The sequence below is a fragment of the Lonchura striata genome, chromosome 1A, assembly GCF_050655825.1.
Source record: "Lonchura striata isolate lonStrDom1 chromosome 1A, ASM5065582v1, whole genome shotgun sequence".
Classification (NCBI taxonomy): domain Eukaryota; kingdom Metazoa; phylum Chordata; class Aves; order Passeriformes; family Estrildidae; genus Lonchura; species Lonchura striata.
The window spans coordinates 39382871-39407292 of record NC_140741.1 but is presented as its reverse complement, the minus strand read 5'-3'; the positions used below and the strand labels follow the sequence as shown (position 1 = coordinate 39407292).

At 39.6% G+C, this 24422-nt stretch overlaps 1 long non-coding RNA gene across 1 annotated transcript in view; it reads right to left on the bottom strand.

Annotated features, from left to right (window-relative positions):
* Window positions 1–417: 417 nt before the first annotated feature.
* Window positions 418–24422, bottom strand: part of LOC146763455 (uncharacterized) — a 111215-nt gene continuing 87210 nt past the window's right edge. Inside the window, exon 3 of the long non-coding RNA XR_014952207.1 lies at window positions 418–24422. This exon is cut by the window's right edge and continues 15368 nt beyond it. This is a non-coding gene — a long non-coding RNA (uncharacterized LOC146763455).

Sequence of the window (24422 nt, the reverse complement as noted above, 5' to 3'; positions counted from 1 at the left end):
CTCTCACTATGTTACATGCCAGTTCCACTTCTCTCCTCCTGTCTCTCCAGTTTCAATAAAACAAAGACTGAGATACCACTCATCTGGTTCTTACCAAAACAGACCTTATCTCACAGAATTTTCTTGCAGACAGTAATTTCTTTGCCAATATCCTTATATTTCTCCACACACAGACTTACCTTACCCGTATTTAGGTATTATGCTGACAGGTTTATTGGCTATGTCCAGAACAATGCAGTGGTAGAGCAGATGAAAGCAGAGCAAATATATTTCTGGACAGATGTAATTAGAAAGTAGGAAAACAAATACAATTGAAATTATATTATATAATTGTTTAAAATACAAAACAGTATGAAACCCCCTCTTTGGTGCAGTTCATGTTGAAGAAGCACAGCCTGTGCCTCTTTGGTGCAGTTGTGTGATGTAAAAAGAGCACAGTGCTGAAGCCCTGCTTTCACATCCAACTGCACCTCCTGGGGAAGAGGACAGAACATGAGATCTTCCGAAGACCATTTGGGAGCATAAATATTGTAACCTGACTGAATCCTCAAGAGGTATGTGAGTATTTTAAGAGCCTAAAAGTGCAGCTGTTGTCAACTATGTAGGAAGCATGCACAGGTCCTGCAAAAAAGGCCAGCAGTTCTAGTTGTTGTTGTTTATATAGGTTTTTAACCCAGAATAAGTGGGTAGATACAAATTTTTGTGTTCGCAGAGGAAGAGGAATACCTGATGTAGTTATTTAGCAAAGACAGAGAAAAAAAAAAGGAGGTGTGAATGGGTAAACTACAGCAGCAGAGAGGGCAATATTGGCTTCCTGGGAAGCCAAAGTGCCTGTCTCAGTTTGACAAGACAGGAGTCTGTGAAAGAGGGCAAAAGCCTCCTGTGCAATGGAGAAGGTAAACCCCCTCCATCCGAATTACCAGGATTTTTAAATTAAAAGGCTCTCAGGCAAAGATATGGGAATGGGAGTAACAATTCTTTACTAGGAGAAAACTAGATAACAATTTAAAAAGGCAAATGCAATTGGTACAAACAAAACTAGTGATAAAGTCCACAACCTGAGGATTCGGGGTGTTGGTAGCAGTCCGGTTGCAATGATAGCTGCTCCTCTTGCAGTGGCTGATGAATTGCAGCTGAAGTGGTGATCTTTAGAAGGGTATAGTTTTCTCTGAAGATCTGGTGGCAGTTGGGACGGTCTTCCTCTGCGCCGGGGTTGCCTCCGAGCTCCGCCACCGCTGCCTCACCGCACTCCGGCCGCTTCTCTCGGGAGTCGTGCCGAATGAGCTGCTTTTCTGGGAATCCCGCAAAGAGAGAGCTGCTCTGTCCCCCAAAAGGTACCCCTTTATACAATAAAAGAGTGCTTGGCTTCCCCCTCTGGGTGGAGCATCTCACAATGGGATGATGTTACGTTTACCAGCCCTGCAAGTGAGTCAGTCAATGGCCCATTAACAAACCATTACCTCTTCCGAGCAAACCATTGTTCTTGGAAGAGATAACAAACCTGCCCAACCTCCAACAGATGGCAAATAGAATACAAGCTTATCTTACAAACCAGGACAGTGCCTCACTACTCATCACTGTGTGACTGTTTAATTCTTGTATTGAACTGCAAATTGACTCACCAGAGCTGTAACTCAGCACAAGAAACACAGTGGAATTCGCTCTTCTGACTGTTAGGAGACAAGATCAGTCTAGGGTATTTCTAGCTGGTCCAGCTGTGGCAGGAGTACAGCATGCCAGTAGTATCCCAATGATGTTATTTTCATGCAGCCACTCTAGAAGTGGTTACAGGCAGGAATGGCTTCCCAGAGCTGAGATGCTGAGAAAGGAGTTGCCGTTTCTCCATCTGTCTGCCCCTACCATGTTATTTCAATTTCATCTCCTAATCTCAGGCTGCCATGAAGTAGCACCATGCCACAATTATGCTGCTGTAAATGTCATTGCACTGGATCCTGGCAAGAGTCATTAAAGACAAACATGTATAGAGCTAAGAACTTAACTTTTCTTTGTGCCTCAGAAAAAATTTCCTCTGGTATTTCATATTTTGAGCCTATTTGTGCTTGCTTACCTTCAAAAGGATCTTAAACCTTTTCATATAAAGTGATAAGGGTGAGGAAGTATGTTTGCAGGAAATAATGATCTATGACTGAGAAATTCGTGTTGAGTGCAGGCTAGTCACCAAGTTGTTCAAAACCTGATTGCCTGAGGAGAGATAGTTGTCTTTGCAAAGCTCTTTAGGATGTTAACTGAGCTGAATTAGCTTTGTGAAACCCTCCTGCTCTCAGTTTTTAATCATATATGTAAATTGGCCAAACTTATTGTCCTCATAGCTAAGCCAGATTCAAACAAGGGTTCAAAAAGGCTTCTGAAACAAAATTAGTTGTTAGTGTTGGTCATTAAAACCTTGTCAAGTACATGGATTGTTTAGATTTCAGGTTAATTAATAAGGAAAAAAGGGTTGTTGTGAATCTGGCCAGTACTGAGCATAGCAGGATATTATTCAGTAATGGAAAAACAGTGGACAGTGCAACACGTACAACATGATTTTATGATGATAGTACTGAGTCCAGTAAAATTATAGTAAATTAAGTTATAGGAGATTAAAACATTTTTTCCTTAATATATCTGTACTCTGCATGAACATATAATTGATATAAACTGTTCAGATATGGAGCTCTTAACCTTCTCTACTGAAGTGTTGTGAAAAAACACAAGTAGCTGAACAGATATGAAAGGAACCTTGCATCTGGTTTTGTACACACTCAAAATATTAAGCAAAAGAAGGGGCAGATTCACTACAAGTTAGCCCATTCATTTAAAGTTGAGGACTTGATCCTCTAACTCGGTGCAGTGCTAACAATTATAGAATCCTAAAATCCTAGACTGTTGGAAGGAACCTTAAAAATTATCCCTGCCCCAGAGGAATGGCATCCACAGGATCAAGCTGCCCAAGACCCCATCAAGTGGCCTTGAACTCTTCCAGGGATGAAGCATTCACAACTTCTCTGCTCCAATGCCTCAGCTTCTCTTAGTGAAGAATGTCTTCCTGACTTCTAACCTGAATCTATTCTCTTTTACTTTAAAACTATTTATGCTTGTCCTATGCCTATCTATCTGCCTGTGTGAAACAAAGAATCATGGTGGAGTTTGTGCAAATGAGGTTTACTCTAGAAGATTTTTGGCTTGCCTTAGAAGAACACATAGACGTTGTATCACTGAATTCATTCCCTGTGTTACAGACTGGGAGACAACTTTCATTGGGTCACAGCTGAATAAAATACTAGTGGGGGAATTTGTAATTTTCCCTTCTTCCTCCCCATTCCCCCTCGCCCCTTCCCGTGCGTTCCCCCTCCCTCCCGCGGTACCTTGTCCCATTCCTGTGTTCCCTTGTCCTTCCCCCTCACCACGCAGTCTGTCCCTGCCCCCCCGCCTTTCCCATCGCTGTCCCCGGCGTTTCCCTGCCCCTCTCCCCTGCCTCCCATCCCATTGTCCATGGCTCAGGTTCCCCCCGCCCCAGCACGGGATATAACCGATGCCGGGTCGGTGTCCCGGGGTCTTGGGGACACGGTCCCACAATAAACATGTGTCTGCACCCTAGTTCCGTGTCTCCATTTCATCTGTTCCCGCACTAGAACTGAGCCTCGCAGAGCCGAAGGGGAAAAAGCGGCGCCGCCTCTCTCCCGCTGTGTCCCGCTGGCGCCCGCCCGGAGTCGGTCATGAACAGCAACATACTAGCATACTCTGCATGTGTATCTATCCAGGTATATGATGCTGTTGTAGTTTAACCTCAGACAGCAGCCCCATGCATCTGCTCATTCAGTCAGTCTCTTTGCAGAGGGAGGGCGGAGAAAATCAGAAGAGTACAAGTGAGAAAATCCATGAGTTGAGATAGAAACATTTTAACAGGCAGAGCAAAAGCTGGACACATAAGCAAAGCAAAACAAGGGATTCATTGACCACTTCCCATGGGAAGGCAGATGTTCAGCCATCCCCAGGAAAGCAGAGCTCCATCATGGGTAACAGTTACTGGGAAAGACAAACATCATCACTCTGAACAGCACTCCCTTCCTTCTCCTTCTTCCAGCTCTGTGTGCTGAGCACAACACCACATGGTCTGTGATATCCCTGTGGTCAGCTGGGGTCAGCTGTCCTGGCTGTGTCCCCTCCAAGTGGGAGCCTCCTCACTGGTGGGGAGGGGTGAGAAGTGGAAAAGGTCTTGACTCGGGGTAAACTCTGCTCAGCAGCAGCTCAAACATCCCTGTGTTATCAACATGTTTCCAGCACTAATCCAAAAATTTAGGCCCATATTAGATACTATGAAGAAAATTAAATCTATCACAGCCAAAATCAGCACAGATGGCCACTTATGACATTAATCTTCTAGGAAAAATTAAGAATTCTCTTGTGGAAGCAAATAAGGTCATCTATCATATATTGGTTATATCTTAAATATTACTCACCATCAATGTTCTGTAAGCTTTATAAGTAGGATTTGCACAGTAGGCTGCAAAGAAACAATTGCTTAAATGAAAATTGCTTATGGATGCTATATGGGCTGAATATGCATGTATCTTGGAAAGGGTTTAAATTTTCCACAAGAATCATACTCATGGGAATAACACTTTATAATTAGATACTGTTCATGCTGGTAAGGCTTGGTCTGAAACTTCAATGTTTGTTAAATATACCAAAAGGAAAGACTTTAAGATGTTCTGAATAACAAACTTAGCTAGTGCTACTATGATAATTTCCAAGTCAGTTATTTAGTAAGAGTACCTCACAGTTAGTTCATGAAAAACTCATCTGGGGTAAATATTTTGAAACCTGCTAGAAATGGCAGTGGAAGATTTTACATAGTAAAGCCTTCTTCCATTTTTTGCTTATGACAACATGTCTGAATCCACTTCTTCCTGGAGTGAGAAGTAAAACTACCAGTTGTGTGGGATTGAAAAGGGACTGTGGTCTTTTACTGAAAACCAGCCACTTCCAGTATTCTTGGTGCAGAGTTAATTTGGTAGGTTGTATTTCAGCATGAATACCTGAATAACCTGGTTTGTTGCAGAGGCATGGCTTAGCATCTTTACACCTGCATCTGCTAAACATCAGTTTCTTATTTTTCCTCTGATTAATAACATATACTCGGAGAGAACAGCAACAAAACAAACAAAAGGACAAAATTACTAAAAATGCATTTTGAGTTACATGTTTCAGTGTAAAACTAATACTGAAACAGTAAACATGACACATCAGCCTTGACAGGTCTTTTGCAACTGTATTTCTTGTGCATTATGTGGGAGAAAGAATTTTGCAATTACAATATTTTGGCACAGATAATGAAATTATGACTTGATTGAAACATATGGCAGTAAGGAAAAGAATAATAAATAAGTAAGGAAAATAATAATAAAAAAATAACAACTAGTCTTGAGTGACTAGTGTTGTGGTGTTTTTTTTCTTTATTCTGATATTTGTTCAGTGTTTGTTCACCCCTCCCCACCCCAATCTCCTCCCTTCCCTGGTTTTCAATCTTCCCAAGCTCTTCCCTAACCCCCTCAAGTTGTCAATCCTCCCTTTCCCTGCCCCTTTCCCGAGAACATTCCCTGTCACTCCTCCTAGCCTCCTCCCCCGCTTCCAGAGCATTCCCTGTCTATTTAGTGAGGCTCAACACCCTATTGCTTACTTTGTGTTATTCCACGCCCCTGCTTCCCCTGATAGGTTTGTGATATGTTAGTCTAGCCCTAAACTCCTCCCCTGCTATTCCCTTAGTGGTTGCTGTTCCTACACCCCTCCTCCTGAGTTCTTGTATAAAACCTTTGTTCACCATCTCCGAAGGGTCTCAGGGCTCACTGAATAAAACCATCCTGCTCACCGCCATGTCCCGTGTCACCTCCGTCTGTTCCTGCACCACCAACTGGGACCGCAGAGCTTCACGGGGGAGCGGCCGCCCGTTCTCTTCCCTCACCGCCCAGCACGACACGGCTCGGGGAATTGCGGTGAGGGGAGCTGCCCGCGAGTTACAACAGCGACAGTGCTTGAATAAATCTTACACACATATTTGCAAATTGAAGCTGTTGTAGTTTGTTTGCCTTGCACAGATACCTGTACAATGTCTGCCTAGAAAACATTTAATTGGTATCTGGACTGAAAATCTTTGTGAAAGTTGTTCATGTAGGTAGGTTAGTGATAGGGAGGTTAATAATAGGACAAATGTGATCAATTCAGGCAAGATTTTTGTTTTTTGGAATGGCACTAGACATGAGTAAGGAAACTGAGGCAAGCATCCTCTCTTGCTGTGCTGTGCTGTGGCTGCCATAGGCACAAAGACTGCTCTCTACCATGGGTTGGGTCCAAGGTAGGAAGGGCAGGAGCAGGGGATCTACTACATGGTTAAGAATTTCTTTCTAAAAACACTGGGATTATTTTTAATGGAAGTTTTCTATTGAAAATTGCCTTTTTTTTTTTTTTCTCCAGACTTACTTATATTTGTCTGAAATTTTGCCATCAATTCTTGTTTACTGGAACCCTTATTTGACCAAGAAAAAAAAAAATCCCTTTATCTTTCAAGCATTAAACAGCCTAGGGAAAACATCTAAACCAAATAGCCATTTCAGGTTGAGTTTTTCTCTTGCAATGTAAATGAAAAGTCCCAGATAAAAGAGCTTTTAAATTTTTCAAGGAAATGTAATTGTCATTATGCCTCTAACTCACTGAAATAAAGGTATGTAAGAGAGATTATGCAAAAAGTTTGTGGGTTGCAAGAGAAGGGAAGAGTTAACTTAAATAGTTAATGGCAGCCAGGGTAGCTGTTTCCATTCAGCATAACTACATATACCAGTAACATGTCTGCACTATTTTCATTGATAACTTATTGTACCTGGGGGGAAGAAAAATGCCCCCAGGTATTTTGGTTAAAGTGAGGTTCTTCTAGAAATTGTGTGTCTGACGGCCTGAACATTAAAGCTGTAGTTTCCCCTTAACAGTAGTTTAACATCAAAGAGCTTAATTCGTAGTCAAAGAGAAAACCAAGGTTTTGATCCAATGCTCATTAAAGCCAGCAGGAGTTTCAATCATGTTTTGAGTAGGAAAAGGTTCAGGTTGTGAGTCTACCTTCCCAATGACTTCTTCATTTCAAAAGTCTGTCCCTTTCTAAATTCAGCTAGGAGGTTTCTGTGAAGATTGTATTTGAATGGTGTCTTTCTTGTAAAGCCTAAAAGAACTTGCTCAGTTAGGTCAAACTACAGTGAAGAGCTTTTCAAATCATGAAACTTGTGGGAAACAAAGAAAAACTAACTAATTTTAAAATGGTTTAATGCCCTGAAACATGCTAAAGGAAAATAGTGTGTGAACGATTTCTTGATATAACGGTATATTTCGAAAATCACTTTAATGCCATGCTATCTTTCCTTCGTCTGTAACATACTGATTATAATTCAAGTCCTCTAAAAGAATTTATTGTTCCATATGGCTGCTGTATTAGATAGCTTTTGCACTTTTATTATTCCAGCCACAGCACCCAGTTTGGTATGAGATGCAATAGTTTTGAGCCAAGACTGTCTTTTCTTATTTAGACATCAGCAGTACAGTGTGCTGTGCTGCTCCCATTGCTCTGAAGTTAAAGCCTGTTTTGTGAAGGTGGCTTTTCCATGCTCTTTTGTAATCATTCTTTTCTTGGTTGTTATGGAGATAAAGCTTATCCAGTCCCTTTTCTGCTTACTTTATCATGCTCCAGGTCCAATAGCACAGTAAACAACCTACTAGGCAACCTATTTATCTATGTCAGTGCTGCAAGTTCAAACCACTATTATTGAAGTTATGAATATTTTTTCAGGTATGTTTCTCTGGCATCAATTCAATTTTTTTTTTTTTTTTTTTTTTTTACAAATTGAATTAGCCGGTGTGGGATTCTAGAAAATACCAAGAAAACTACTTTGGTAAATAAGAAATTTCCTCCAAATAACAGTGTCAGTTGTCAGCTGAGCTTGTGTTTCAGCTGTTAAATACAACATGACCCAGTGTGATATTTTGCACATAAAGTAGTTTATAATACATCAGATGCTGCTGATTATTTTCTCAAGATTGTCAGTGAATTAAAATGTTTCAAATATGTTATTTGTTCTACTAGCTGGTTATTTACTTGAAATCATGTTTGTGAATTAAAAAAAAAAAAATTAGAGGATGTTATCTTCCTTCTCTGTATTTCACAGTGAAAAGTTAGATGTGTTTTTATGGCCAAATAATTGCTTAAATTTGCTAGATTCCACTAAGGAATGAGCTCTTAGTAGGTAATTATTTTTAAAGGGTTGGTGTTGGTTTTTTTTTACTTAGATTACATTAGCCATGAAAAGTACCTGTGGAAATACCATAAACATCTACATGGATTCTAAATGCACCTGTGCTTCCTAGCTTGTAGAGAAATTCCTGTGTTAGGAATTATTTGATTCTTGGGTGCTGCCTCAGAGGAGGTGCAGATGACTGGTGGTCTCTCCTGTGACCTGGGCTTTTTTACGGAGCTTCCCCTTTGAACACAGACTGCAGCATCCCATTGTGCCTCCCATGCTGAAACACTCTTCCATCCTGGGAGAGGCAGCTGGACACTGCCCAGCCTACCCTGGAGAGTATTGGTTTGAAATGAGTTTGGGGGGAGTTTGTGATGAAACCCTATCTGTCTGCAGGGGAGAAATCAGTGCACAAGCATTGCTTTAGAGATAGGTTTCTGCTGAGAACCTGGGATTTATAAATTCCCTATATTCTCAGTTGCACAGGTAAAACCTCTCTTGCACTGAAATGTCTGAACATTTAACTGCATTCATAAATTGCTGGAGAGTCTTTGTTCAAGAAAAAAAAGCATATCTGGCAGCTGTAAAATTAGATACATAGAATATCTTCATGGCTTTATTCTGCTCTTCAGGGACTATATTAAACATAAAACATCAACCTTCCTCACTTCTTGAAATTCATTAAATATAAAAGAAATGATCCTAGGAAATGCTTTGGGAAAGATCTCTGCTTATAAAAACATAGCGTTAGATCATTTCCTTATAACTCTTGGGAAAAAAACCCAACCATTTTAGCTCTCTCTTTTGCTCCATTCCTGTAAATTCCATTATGGATTATTCTATTGTGAGACTTAATCCTGTTGATAAAATGACTCCTCCTACTATTGTGCTGACTTGGGTATATTGCATTATGCAGTGATTTTCTTTTAATCCTTACCAAATAAAAGACAGGCTAGGACAGTTTTGTTAAACCAGCTATCTACTATAGCTTTTTTTTCTTCCAGTCAATATCAGCAGTGAAGATTTTAGAAACTTTTCTATGACAGCTAGATAATGAACATATATTGTCTACTGCTTATGGCATAATTTCTTTTTTTTTTCTCTAGAGAAATTTAATATAATTTGTAGATACTAGTCAGACTGTAAGGACAGCTATCTTTATTTTTAGCATCGGTTTTAAAATCTCCCTAATGTCAAGGGAGAGACTTGAGTCTTGGTGTGAACTTCACTTGAGTAAATCAAGGCTGAATCTAGTGTATTAATGTTTAGGTTTTTATTATAGCCTTGTCAGTTAGGGCTGGGGGATGAGTTTAATATTATATTAAAATGTTATGGGAGATCATAGCTGATGTGGTGAATCCAGTCCAGCTTTGTTACTGTCACTTCATAAGATTTTATTATGGAGGAAGAGGCAGGTGTAAATATACAGACCCATCTACCCTCTTATACACATATGCCTATGCAATAGAGTGGTATATGTATGTGTCTCTGTATCTGTACTGATACATGTACTTTTTTTATATTCCTGAGACAGAGTGGACATAGTACTAATAAAATTGCCAGTCCTGGATTTCTAGATATCAGTGCCTACTTGTATTCTTCTTATGCTCTCCCAAAGAGCACACTTTGGCCTTAACTGGTTGGAAATGCCTCTGAAGAAGTGGCAGCTGGTCTTTCCACTTCTATGCAACCCTTGATCTCTCCACAGAGAGTGGCACTGGCAGAGCTGATGCTGGAGCTGTAAGCACCAGTGTTAGTGATAATGAACAAACTCAGTCTGTTATGTCTGTCCTTTCCTGTGAGCAGGGTCTGTGCCTCCACTTCAATCTCTAGGGAGTCAGCAATTCTTAATAAATATTAGCCTGTGATAAGGCATTATCAGTCAGGGTTCATCACTGACTGGCATTGAACCAGAGAAATAAATGCAAGTTGAAGCTGATTGATAATGACTAATCTCAGCACCATCTGTCAGTGGTACATCTGTCCAAACCCTGTGGTTCTGCATCTTGTCTAGCACCAGTTTGGATGGGGCCTAGCTGCCAACTTTGCTGCATCTTGGCTTAAGAAAAGAACCCTTTAGGAATGAGATGCTGTACTGCTAAAAGTTCCCTGCTGTTGTGAGGCAAGTTGTATACCATATACAACCATTTTAGCAAATTCCAGCTTTGTTCTCTATCAACAGCCATGTAGAAATATTTCACTGAAATGAATTGCAGTATAATACATCAGTCTCCCTGACTGCACTGATTAATCTTGGTGGAAGAAACATATTTCCCATGCATTTAATGTTTTTGGAATCTCATGGAGAGAGAATGTATGATAGCAATATATACTGTTTAGTCATCTCACTTGGAGGGGTCCATATTTCACAAGGGTGATTAGGCAATGAATACATTAGGTTATATCAAGTGAATACTAATAACCATTACCTCATCATCACGTTTGCAGCATAAAGCTGTGTCTTACATACAATATTTAAAAACTACTTCAGAATTATACAAAATGTTCTGCTTTAATTCCTTAAGATACAAACCCAGGTTACCTTTACATAGCCTAGGAAAGAGAAAAATAACTATGCTTAAAATGCTTCTGACAGCTTTCTCATACGCTAAAGTGTCACAAGCTTAAATCTGAATTGCAAAATCTACCAGAAGAAACAAATGTTGTATTGCCATCTCTTGTCAGAGCTGATTTTTAAAATCCTACTGATAGACTCATCTACTCAAGCTTTTATTCTGTAGAGGAAGAGCATCTTTTAGCCCTCCTGTTTATAGAACTCAAATATGTTCTTTTCCTATCCTTTTCCAGCACTGAGGCTGTAGATCAGTTTATGGGGCATTGGTGACCTGCAGACATGCAGGATGCCAGGCTGTGGGGCTCCTCTGAGGACCCCACAAGGCTGCAGGGTCATACCCTATTTCTGCTCATGCTTGGTGACAACTGTGGTCACAGTGACCCAGTGAACAGCTGTATGTAGTGCAAAGTCAAAAACAAGAAGAAAGGTGCAGAGCTATACTCCACAAGCATCCAAAGACATCTTTTTCACTGAGGAAGAAGCATAGAGTCAACCGTCTTATTCTCAAGTTTGATGTGAATTTGGTAGTCTTGGGAGAAAAAAACTGCACATACACCATGAACACACCATGTGAATGCAAAAGGAAACTTTCCTGCATTGCTAGATGTTTACTACCTCCAGTTGCAACAAATACCATTAACATACATCTACATTTAGTTTTAGTGTGAGATTTGATTTGTCCTGTTTAGGTTGCCCAAAATGGAAAGTTTAACAGGGCCCAGCTCTCAGAGAGGTAGTTGGTACTTTTGAATAGATTTCAATAATTCAAAGTAGTCACTTAAAAACCAAGCCACCTGAGAACACTTGTCATTCTCTGAATGTAAGTCTAGATTAATGAGGGGAAAAAGCCCTTTTTTCATAGCTTGGTTCTGGTAAGTGCAAATATTCTGGGACAGCAGAGGCACAAGAGACCTATATGGAAGTTTATGGGTATTGTGAGATCTTCCATAATTTAACAAAGTTATCAGCAAGACTGCTGCAGAAAAGGTTATTTTTTTGGAAAAAAATATTTTCGCTGTTTCAGCACTTTGTTACTTATCCATTAACTTCTTTTTAAACAGGAAAATACAGTGTTGTAATTGATCCTCATGCTGATAATTTAGGGCTGAAACATGAAAATAATAAGACATAATTAGGCTGACCTCATTAAAAATATTCAAGTAAACAAATATGATGATAAATGTTCAAGTTCCATTAACTCTAGGTTTCCGCAGAACTAGCATACAAATCTTTAAATGCTTCTGAACCATAAAGATCTTCATTGTGACCAAAAGTCATATTAGCTGAATTTTTGTATTGAAGAAAGATAGGCTTGAAGAAAAGTCAAAAGAACTTTTCTTCATTTCTTGTAACTTCTTTTCTCCTCAAGGTCTTTTGCAACAGCTCACTTTCTTTCCAAGAAAAGAAATATATGACCCTGGTTTTAGTTCAGGTTAAATAAAAATCACCTCATTGCCATCCTTTCTCACAAACTTGAACTGTATCCATGTGAACTAGTTTTTTAGACTCCAGTTTAAGGGAATGAATTTTGAAGTATGATTTGTGTATGTGAAACATCCATATGAGGCTAAAAAATACAGTACAGAGAAAACTGAAGGGTCTGTGGGGGGACTTTGCGTGGCCAGGTTCTGATATTAGGGTGGCTACAGTGGTGGCTCTGTGAGACGCTTCCGGAAGCTTCCACCATGTCCATAGAGTCAGTGCCAGCCATCTCCATGACAGACTAACCAAGGTTACCCCATCTATACTGTGGTAGTGCCCCTGGCATAACACAGTTAAGAAGGGGAAAATTTTTCTGCACAATAGCAGTGCCAGCAAGAGAGAGGAGTGAGAATATGTGAGAAGAACAGCTGTGCTGGCACCCAGGTCAGTGAAGAAGGACGAAGAGGTGCCCCATGTTTTGGAGAAGAGTTTCACTTCAGTCTCTGCTGCAGACTCTAGTGAGTCAGGCAGTGCCTCTGCAGCCCATGGAGAACCCCACACTGGAGCAGGTGAATTCCTGAGGGAGGCTGTGAGTTTGTGGGAAGCCCATGCCAGAGGCTCCTGGCAGGACCTCTAGAGAGAGGACTCCACACTGGAGCAAGTTTGCAGGCAGGACCTGTGACCCCATGCTGGACCTGTTCCTGAAGGACTACAGCCCATGGGAGAGACCCAAGCTGTAGAAGTTTGTGGAGGGCTGTGCCAGGGACCCTACCCCACCACCCCAGAGTGGGGGAAGAGCATGAGGAATCCTCCCCCTTATGAGGAAAAAGCAACAGAGACGATGTGTTATGAACTGAACTGTGAATCCACTGCAGAGCCCATCGGCAGTGGTGGTAGCACTGGTGGTAGACTGAAGTAACGTTGGGCAGGCTGTTTTGCTTTTCGCAAAGGGTGGGAAAAAGGAAATAGTTGAACAAAAATTAAATATAAACTGCCTCCTCCAGTTGCTTTTTTTCACTCTGTAGCTTGTCCTGCGTGTGCCATCCTGGGAAGTAGTTTCAGTGATGGCTTAGAAGAAGTCCTTAAATTACTCCAGCACCAATGAAATTATTTCACTTGAAGACAGATGTGTTCAGATCAAACTCAGCCATCCTGAATCTTCACCTGGTAGACAAAGAATGGAGGAAGATTTGTTATGAGCTGTAATTAAAGCAAAATTTAGTGATTCAGCTTGTTTCAGCTGAAAAAAATAATAATGAATTGAAAGTGATCTTCCTGCTTGGGTTTGATTGGAAAGATGCTGATTTCTTTTCTGGGCTTCAGCATACGAACATTAGTCACACTGGGATTTCCAAGCTTCAGGAGCATATATATACATTCATAGTGCATTTATACACAATTTTGGAAGTCCTAATGAGTCCCCAGGGAGTATCTGCTACTGACTATGACCCTGCTGTGTTAAGTGCTCAGATTCAAATAGATGTTTCAGCTCCAAAAATAGTAATTTCTTTCAATGTCAGAGCAGAGGTGATGAGTAGATAAAGGGGAAGAGATCTAATCCTGTAATTTACAAGCTTTGGTATTCCAAGAACTTGAATTTGTGCCACAGGACAGAAAAATAAAGCAACTAAAGAGAAAGGTGGATCTTAATAGAAATATTCTGGACTCACATGTAGAGAGCTGTGGCATTCAACTATGAGACTCAGAAAAATCAGGAGTGGAGGATGGTCATCCTTAAGGAATGCTTGGTAGCTTTTTCTGGCTCTATCTGAGAAAGATTCTAGTTGATTTTTCCCTCAAGACATACATGCTCACCCTTCAAAGTGTTTCCAGTCAAAGTGCTTGAAAAAAAGATTGCAAGATAAAGGCTTGAGCAGTGAAGAACCCAGATGAATTTGCTGTAAATTCTATCTTCTGTCCCCACTTTCACCACTTCAAATACATATAATGGCTTTCTTTCTCTGCCACGAGTGAGTTCTGACCTACCGTAAATTGTTATATGGACCAGACAGGGTGTAGAATTAACTATCTGTGACCTCCATAGATTACAGACTGCATTTCACTATTCACTGTTTTTAAGATGGAATTCTGCCTCTCCAGATGGGAATGCAGGCAGGTGCACCTGGGGTGATTGTATGCTTGTGTGGATATTTGTATTTTATTTAACCTGGGTTTATTGGAAGAAGATAATACTTTGCAGTCTACTAATCCATGCATAGGCAAGTGATACAGGTTCTCAAGTGAAACCCTATAGATAGAAGGAAGAGATATTTTATTGATGAATCCAACATCAGCCCTACTTCTGTGTTAACTGTTAAGTACAGGGTCATTAGTGCTTAACATGTCAGTCAGAATTTGGGGAATTTAAGAAGTTTGATAATGTGAGTCAGGAGAACATTGAAAGGACTGACTGACATGCTGCCTTGCTTTCTAATCTCTGGAGTCCAGGCAATAGGTTATCATCTATATTCTGGAAAGACTAAGAAACACCTCTTAAAGAAACTTGTGGAGGACTGAATTTGCATGGGCACTAAATTATTTTAGTCTTAATGCAATATAAATGCTATGTAAATTAATATTGCAGCTGCAATCCTATTAATAGAGGTAGAGAAGAAAAGAGCCATATCTGTGTAGGAAGAACTACAGTATCTCTAGTAGCTAACTCCATCTTATTTTTAGTTGGAAGCATTACAGATAATGTTTAATATTATTCCTAATATTTTCCATATGTATTTAATGATTCCTTTTCTAAGAGCCCTTCTTCTGAATACTAGTTGGCAATGATTAACATCTGCTTAATTAGTATTTTAGCTTAAGGTCTCTGAATCCCAACACCATGTAATGTTTCTTGAACAGACAGGGAGCTCTAGCTCAAATTCCAGCAGGGTGTTAAACTGAGGACCAGAGAAGGGACAGCTTCAGAGGGGTTTGCTCAACAGCCCCCTTCTACAAGACATGGGCATAAGGAGACAGTGAGAGCAGACTGGCAGCCCAGTCAGTAGCTGCCACAGGATGCCTACTGCCTGACTGCTGGCAGGGTCCTGTGATGGGAGAGGACAGCTGTTATCCTTTCACTGTGTTTGCACTGTCAGGAAGCATCTGTCATACCAAGGTGAGGGTCACTCAAAATGCATTGCACACTCCCCACATTTAATATTCTGCAGGTGCAGTCTACAATTAAGCATGAGATTGATTTGCCAGACAACAGCAGGGAGGAGCAGACAGGACCCCAGAGTTTTCTAGCTTCAGACCAAATTGTTTTTATTCCTGTAAGGAATGAACATTAAAATTAATCCCAAATGCTTTTGAATTTAGGAATGTGGGTGTTGAATGTTGAATAGAAATTCTAGCTTTCTTCACTTTAGGGCATTTAGATTCAGCATATTAGAGCAAAAGAGGATGAACTGTCAGTTCTCATCCTTTAAATATTGCACCGAGTTGGTAGGGCACATTTGCAGCACTCACTGAAAATATGTACTTTCCCTTCTTTCAATTGACAAGGTACAGAAAACTGCAACACATTTTGAAAGAAGACTTCTTATTTGACCAAACTAAATGTGTTAAGAAATATTAGGTCTGACTCTGTTTCTGTTTGTTGGTTTTTCCCCCTTCATTTCTGGATCACACAGGAACAATGAAAAATGGAACTCCCAAGAGAAGCTCTGGTGTACTTAGCCAGAATCCTCCCTTCACCTGAATGATAGTACATGCTGCTGTGTCAGATCCTGACACTTAAATGAGCATAACATGTGCTCCCATCTATATATGCAGCAAGCTAATTCCCTGGGGTAGAACTAGGCAACAGCCCTGCCTTGCACTTGCCATGGAGCAGGAGTTGCTGCAGGCACCAACCCATAGCAGGGCTAAGATGCCTGTGTCTTGCCTAGATTGTAGGCTTACTTGGGTGTTGGCTACTGCAGTCAATTGCCTTACTGTAGATGCAAGATGTACCTGAACGAGCTCAAAATTGCTTGCTTCCTATGGTTTATGAAACCTGTGCTAGTCAGAATAGAAGAAATAAAATTCTAGTGAAAATTAGTTAGGTGGCATCCAAGGTGAGTGAACATAAGTTCCGTGGAACAAATTGCAATGGTGATAATACAGTGAACCTCAAAGTACCAAAGGTTTCCCCTCATGGCTATCCAATAAGTCTACTGAATCAGGAGATAATTTCAAAAGGAGCTCAGCACAATTGTACCACGTAAAAATAAAAGTGGTTTGTTCTCAAAATATGTAAAAAATACACAGATGACAGTAGAACTTCCATAAAAGGAACTTCCATAAGGATACCCTTCTCTTCTGGTCAACCTTATGTTCTAAAAAAGATAACCAATAAAGTTACATTAATATTGTAAAGCAAACAGTGAAAAGTTACAAAATGCCAGAATTAAGCCTTCTGTGTATCTCTCTGCATTTCAATCTGTACAGCCGTGGGCTCTCCCCTTGTTGTGTATGAATTTTGGCAGTTTGACTGAGGATCATCCACAGTTTTTTTCTGCAAGACTGTCGCATTCAGTGCCCTGGCTGAACACCACTCAATGATTGAGTGGCTCCTCAATTTTTTTGTTTTACCCTCATATGTCAGTGAATGCCCCAAGGACACATTTATTTTATGCTACTCAAACCTTTCTATGTGACAGAATTATAGATGTCCTTAGGGAATTTTTCTGTGATATTACTCATTGCAAATTTTATTTGTGCAGTATGTTGTGGTGAGGGGTGATATTAGCTGGATTTTTGTTTTGAAGGCTTGCAATTAGCCTTTGATTTGGGCAACTAATTTGAGGCACCAAAGACTATATATTTGTAGAGTATTTAGTGCAGAATTTTTGGTAGACTGTCTTAGACAAGCCACTCTTTTTGTTACAGCAATCCTATCTTCTTCAGCACAAGCCTTTCAGCCTCTCTTACAGATGCATTGAGGAACCTTACATCAGAAACTCGAGCCATTCCAGAAAGTGGTCCACCTTGTGAAACTTTTTTTCTGAGTGTCTGAGTCCACTGGTTGAGCTAATGGAGAAACTGGAGGTTCACATCTTTCACGTGATCAGACAATACTAGAAGTAAAATATGAGCATCACACAAAACTCAGCATTAAGTCCAACCTTAGAATGGTTTTGGAAGTTGATCTTAATTCCAGCTGATTTTCAGTATCCTTCACTGAAGACAGAGCAGTGAGGGCTGCAGCATTACAAGCAAAGTGATGCAGAGACCACGGTTGCAGCAGAGCCTTCTCAGTCTTTCTGTTGGGAACAGCTGAAGGGAAGCAGGTGCCATCAGGTGTTCAGCAAAAAGCCTTGATATGATCAGGAAGAAAACTAATGAGAAGTTGTATACTTCTACATTTTCCTACATTCTCCTGTTATTTTTGAGAATAACTGTAGATGCCTCATGGCAGCTGTCACATTAGCCCTTCACCAGATAAGGAGATGGGAAACTGTTATGGCTTTAACTGGTTGAAGGGTTATATTTCTCCTAGCAACTTTTAACCTCAAAGCAGAGAGTTTCATTAGATCATGTCAGTATATATTCCTTAAAAAGAAAGATAATGCAAGTTTCTACCTAGTCAACACTTTTATTTAATCAGGGAGTTTTGTGCCTTTTCCCTCTTCAAACACTGGGTTCCTCATCATAATACTTAAAGCCTTGGACCCTTCCCACAGATTTTTTCAATGCAGGTGCTCACTAAAGCCTTGGACCCTTCCCACAGAGTTTTTCAATGCAGGTGCTCACTGCCCAAACCTGCTGTCTCCTATGGATTCAGTGTCTCTTCTTCCTTCCCAAGCATTACCTCACAACACTGCTCTTGCACGCTCACAACCTGGTTTCTTGATCAGTCTTTCTGCTTGATTTTTGTCTCCTTACATGAGCAATGCAAAGCAGCAGATGAGTGTAACTCGGCATCTCTACTTGCTCTGTCAATGGTGGTGCTTCCTGTAGCAGTCAACAGAGAGCAGAAGACAGTTGATGTGCTCATTTTATAACATGCTCTTAAATAATGAAATAATCTACTAAAATATTATGTTTATCTACCAATGTGCAGGCTAAGCTACAGTTCCTTCTACTTACTTCTATATCTCATCTAAAGGTAGATAGCAATTAAAGACAGGAAAAATTGACAAGCTCTTGAAAAATACCCTGTTCCTATCAAGAAATTCAAAATTCTCTGCCAACACAGCTAATAAAATTAAGGCTGTGAATAAACAGATATATCAAAATTCAAGGAGCCAGCTGTGTACCTGGACCTCTCTAAATAAAAGCCACTATATTTATGACAACATCATGAAATTTCTAATATTCAGCGCATTCACACTGCAAGAGAACTGTTCTATTTCTCATTAATCAATCAAATGGTAGACCAAATTGGCAAACAGAGTTATTGAGGTGAGCTAAGACACTGCCAAGATGTTAATCTGAATGGGAGCATAATTAATAAATAAAAAACCTGCCTGCAAACATTACATTCTTTGAATCCATCCTTACATCTTTTAGGGAATGGTCTTTGTCTTTCAAATGAAAAACCAAAAACTAACCAAGCAAACAAAAAGGAAAATATTTAAGGGAGAGAAAATACAAAGAAAAATAACTAGTTGGGTAAAAGAGTTTACAATCTAATAACTGTTATGATTTTTAAATGTTTAATTTACAATTTTACTCTATTAAAAAAGATTGAAAATATTTAAACTATGAAGGTTGCATCATAAAAATATAACTGATGCTCCAGTTTTGAGCATCAAGACTTTGATTCATTGTGTGCCATATCCACATCTCAGCCTAGGTGTGGTTCTGCTGAGGAATGTGTTTAAATCACTGTAAGCAACAATTACAGAGACATCAGGGATCTTTTTTCCCCAAATCTCCTCACTATTGCTAGATTATTTTGTAGAGGTTCTCTTTCTGTGACTACTTGTCTTTCTTAATATCCTTATAAACTCCCAGATACAATAACAACTAGTGGAAATGTAAATATACATTAAAAATAAACAAGAATTAAGAGCTCAAATTTTCCTTTTCCTTTTCTTATTTCCTTCCAACCTTGGATTTTGGTTTTCACTGGTAGTTAAGCTATGTTAGCTCTTTGTGGTTCATGCTATTCATAAAGCCAAAGAAAATAACTTCCGAGTAAAATCATGGTGAAAATTTTAAGCTCGAAATGCTCCTTATCACATATTCTGATTTTTTACATGGTGTAAATCAGATAATCTGAATGAATAGTCCCTATGAAGGAATTTTTTGGGGTAGGATTGTCAATACAAAGAAATATGAGTTTGATTTAGAGACTAAAGTTTATTATTTTATTTTAATTTTAATTTTCAGCCATTCAATATTGGCTTGGTCTTTTTTTTTTCAGGATAAATATTTCACATATATTTTGAGGAAGTGAATTTTGTTTTGATTATTTAATGAAAAACAGTTTTGGATACCTTCTATAATTCTCTCTTATTCTGACAGCTGCTCTAAAGACAAATAATAAAAAAGATCATTCTACTGCTGGCAGAGCAGACATTAGGCAAAATCCTTTAAGGAAGAAATCCAAGACTTTAAGACAGTCAATGATGCACTGGGATAGAAGCATATAGCCTATAACACTGCTCCGGGATGTGTACACAAGAATTTGTTCCTCACTGGACACCAGGATGAAAAATCTGAGAATAAAAAGAAATGCAAATACAATTGACAACATCCAGGAGTACAAAACAGCCTGGAGAGGCTAAACATGAGATCTGCCATGTATCTTCAGTACTACTGCAGAGCATTCCCCAAAGGGACAGATGGAAATTCTGCAGTCATATCTGGTTAACCTGAACCCATTTATAAAATCAGTATTACATATCCTTTTAAACTGGTTGTCACCTTTCAGTGTTTATCATCCTTGAGAGAACATGCTCAGGTAAATTGAGAAATCAGACTTTATCTGTTTCTTTCCCAGGAAAAGAATGTATTTCAAATGTCCATTTAGTCCCACTCCACAGACATCATGATTTCTTTTTTTCATTACCAGAAGATGTAAATGAGAAAAGGGAATTTGTGGAAAATGTATTTAAAATTATTCTAAATTAAATTTATTTTAAAAAGTGTTTTCTTTACTTAGTTTCAATATTGTAAAATTTAAGAGAATAAACCCCAAATATATTTAAAGGCAGAATATTTAATTTCATAACTGAAATGGCTGGATGAATGACAGATACTTCCAGCTTATGAACTTTTAGGAAGAATCCTTTTGGCCAGGTGCCTGGCCCTCTTCTGATCTGCTTATTTTCTTTTGTGTCTTACTGTCCTAGAAACTCCATAGCAGGAATGGTGAGGTCACATATCATGTAATTTCATCTTTTTTAGTAGATGGTGACAGTTTTGCTTGATGAAGCAGGAGAATGGCTTTCCAGACAATTTTTCAAGTCAGCTGAGTATCACAGATCTGCAACCTGGGAGTACCTGAAGCTGAAGATCTACACTCGTCACAATAATTCTTAAATCAGCCTGAGGTTTTTGGGGATGAAGACAACTCCCTGTGTGGTTCAGAAAAGACACCTTTTACCTGTTTTTGCTACCTGAATTGCTATGCTTGGAGAGTTTTCCTGTGCTTGGTGAATCATAGCTGTATATGCAGAAAACTGAATCAGCACTGTGACCTTACTCACTAGTCATAAGTACTGCATAGATATAAAGATTTTTCTCATGTTTGCAGTGCAGACTATTAAAAAAAGCAAAATCCAATTGAAATATGATTCACATAACAGAATTTGATTAAAAGATCTCTGATCCCAAGACTTGTGTCGCCCTTAGAGGAGGGTGATCCAGCTGATTACATCTGTAGTCCCAGACCTGCAAAAGGCCTCCAATGTCAGTCATAGCACTGTGAGTAGCAATACATCAGGATTTCCAAAATGCCCCGTGTGGTGCTCTGGGCACTCCTGGATGGGGTAACCAGGGGTTTGTATTTGCTCAAACAGTATTCCTTTGTGCTGAGAAGTCTTAATGTGATAATATTCTGAGAGGACCCTGGAAGCAGAAAACAACCTGATCTCTCTCTGACATCACCTGAAAGTCTGTCCTTTATACTAGCCACACCTGTGTAATGTGAAGAAACCAGCTTCAAGAGGAGGGGCAAAATAGTTGTGCCTACAGTGACAGTCTGGACACCAGAGAAGTTTTGTGGGAAAGTGGAAATGGGCTCCCCCAACCCTACAGCTGATGGATGAGTGCTGTGACTGAGTCCACTGCTTTGCCCTCCCCACCCAAATTGGCTCTCCAAGTGTTGTCATCTTCCCTATGTGCTTGGAGCCATATCTGGGCAGGATGAAGGGAAGGCCACAAGCTCTGCCAGCTCTGAGGGAGTTTCTGTCTCCATCTTGGTAAGAATTGAGGAATTTAATTTAAAAATCAGGTGTCTACATACATCACACATTGACAGAGTCAGACAGCAGCTGAGCAGAGGTTTCAGGGATCTATATTTGGACTGCAGTCCAGAGAGGCTGTTTGGTAGGATTTCAGCATGACAAATGTGACAGGCTTGTAAAAATCTTTGCCTTCTTTTCAGAAAGATAGTTAACAGGGTTTGTAATTAAGGGGACTGCAGATCCATTCCATGCCTTCGGTCATCACACTCTCATACTGGTCCCAGAGGAGAATCCAGGTGCTCTGTGCTTTGCCAGTTTTTTTTCTTCAGATGCCATCCTTTCCTTGACAATGCCAGAAAAGCTCTTCCCCCTTCCTATTTCCCTCCCTGAGCCAACAGGCACTTTAAATATACAAGTACAGCTGAAACTTTCATTTAGATTCCTGAAGACTGGCACCACAGTTATTATATCCCCAGACTGACAGTTCCTGCTGATTGGTGCCACTCAATTCAGAAAGCAATATCTCTTTGATGTATCAATCTGGCAACTGCCTGCAGGAAGCTATTCTAGTCCTTCTCTCTGAATTTCACCTTAAGAAATGTACTCCTTTCAACAGGATTTTTAAGGGAAAAAAAGGCAAAACGTTTAAGAGAGGGGATGGGAAGCTCAGCATGCCCCCCATAGCTTTAAACAAGAGCACCTTTTTTTCTTATTGAGGAGGTAGTAGCTCTACAGGAGACAAAGACTGTAGGAAGACCCTTCACTCTAGCATTTTACACATTTAAAAGATCCATGTCTTATTCATAGAAAAAGGAAAAGGTCTTTAAAAATTTAGCACTGACCTATATGTCCTTTATGAAGAATATGACATGTTGGTGTTTTAAGAATGTGTTGTTTGATGTTTCAGTTCAGGCTTTGTTGTGGAGCTCAAAGGTCAAGTAGTCAAGATGTTAAAGGAGCAAACACAGTTGGTAGAGTTGTGCTCAGTAGCACTTCAGCTGGGAAGATTAGGAGAAAATTCCCTGGGATGCTGACAGTAGTCAGCTGCAGCCAAGTTAGGGAACAGTCCACTTGCCCAGTGTAGGAATTGGTGAAAAGTATAATGGATAATGTGAAAAGTATAATGGATAAAAGGATAATGTATAAAAGTTTATCTCAAAGGGGGAAACTAACACAACACAAATACAAAATAGCAGGCAAATTTATTTTATTTAAACTGTAAAGAAGGAAGGAAATCTGAAGTTGCAGAACCAGAATAGATCTAGATCAAAATCTCCCTATATTTATATATATATTATTACTGATGGCCTGGTAAAAGACTAATCGTGTTCTCTTGCTCCTGCTTCCAAAGTGCTTTCTATTTTCTTTTGAAAAATGTCATTGAACAACCTTAGTCATGACCAGATCTTCCTGGACTTATTTTTAACATGGTGGTCTCAGGGCAGAAATTTTCCCTCTGTCCGTTATGCTTGTGTCGTGGCATAAGAAATAGATGAGCCTGAATTCCCTATGCAGGCAGAAGGAGCTGGCCTGACTGGGTAGTCTGACATGCACACAAAGATAATCTTGAGGATTTATCCCTTAGGTCTTCTGCAGTTCCTCCTCTTATTTTCTTTGAATGCTTAAAAGTTTCCCTTCCCTGGGGAAGAATTGCCTGGCTAGTGCTTATTTCTAATAGTATTTCTCCTAAGTAACTTCTTTTCATAGAGGTAGTTTATTCTCACAATAGCAATGTGTGCCAGAGCCTGTGGTTCAACCTGAAAGCTCTGGGAGCAGACTTAGGTCTGTGCCATGAAGTGTTTTGCTAGAATTGCCGATAGCAAGAGCCCAAGGAACTTCCAGAAATGCAGGTGTCTGTTTATGATTTCTTTATCTTCTCTGAATGTGATTGCATTCCCTTTAGCTATTGTGTGTATCATCCTTCCATGTAGAGTTATTTTCTTAAGTGTATCTGGAGGGCAGGGGAATGCTCTTAGTGAAGAAATATTGCATGCTTCACTAATGCTGTATGAGAATATTCATTCAATGGTTTATGTAAGAAGAAAGCAGATGTTCTTGACATGTCAGAAATGTAAGAACACTTTATCTTGGTGAACTGCTTCTATCAGTTCCTGCAGATATTTTTTACCTGTGCACATCTCCAAAGAAAGAAAATATTTAGAAGTAGTAGAGAACTCCTGAGGTCTCAAAGGTGGTGCTGCTGCTGCAGATGGAGGTCACAGCACCTCCATGCATTTTGTTTTCAATACAATTTTAGATAGAGCAGGTGGCAAAACCTATTATATTAAATCTTATTAATTAAATGCCTAGTTAGAAGTACCCATTTTCCAAAGATGGCTGAATAGGTACCAGTTACAGTGATTTAAAGGTCAGTTATTCAGCAGCTTTCTCCAAAGATTTGAACTGATTTCCTTGTAATAACAATGCCACAAATTCTTTACCTTCTGCTATCAGCTTTTTCTAGGATGTAACATTTCACATTTTTTCTGTCTGTGTGCATAAAGCCAGAAGAGCAATTAGGTCTCCTGCTTCAGCACACCTATGAAAGGAGCTGCCTCGATGTAAAAGAGGCTTTTTAAATCTTTCTTTCAAAGCTTTTACTTTCACCTGCATGAAACTGTATTTCTGAATCACTAAATTGCCAAGGAGTTGGAATATGAGGTAGCTGACAGCCCTCTGCATCTGCACACTCTCATATTTATATGCACGAAAGTGAGAAAAATAAGAAAAAAGTACTCTATTGCTATAGACTGTAAAGGCAGCTGAATATAATATTAAATATTATTAATATAATATTGAATTTTTGATATA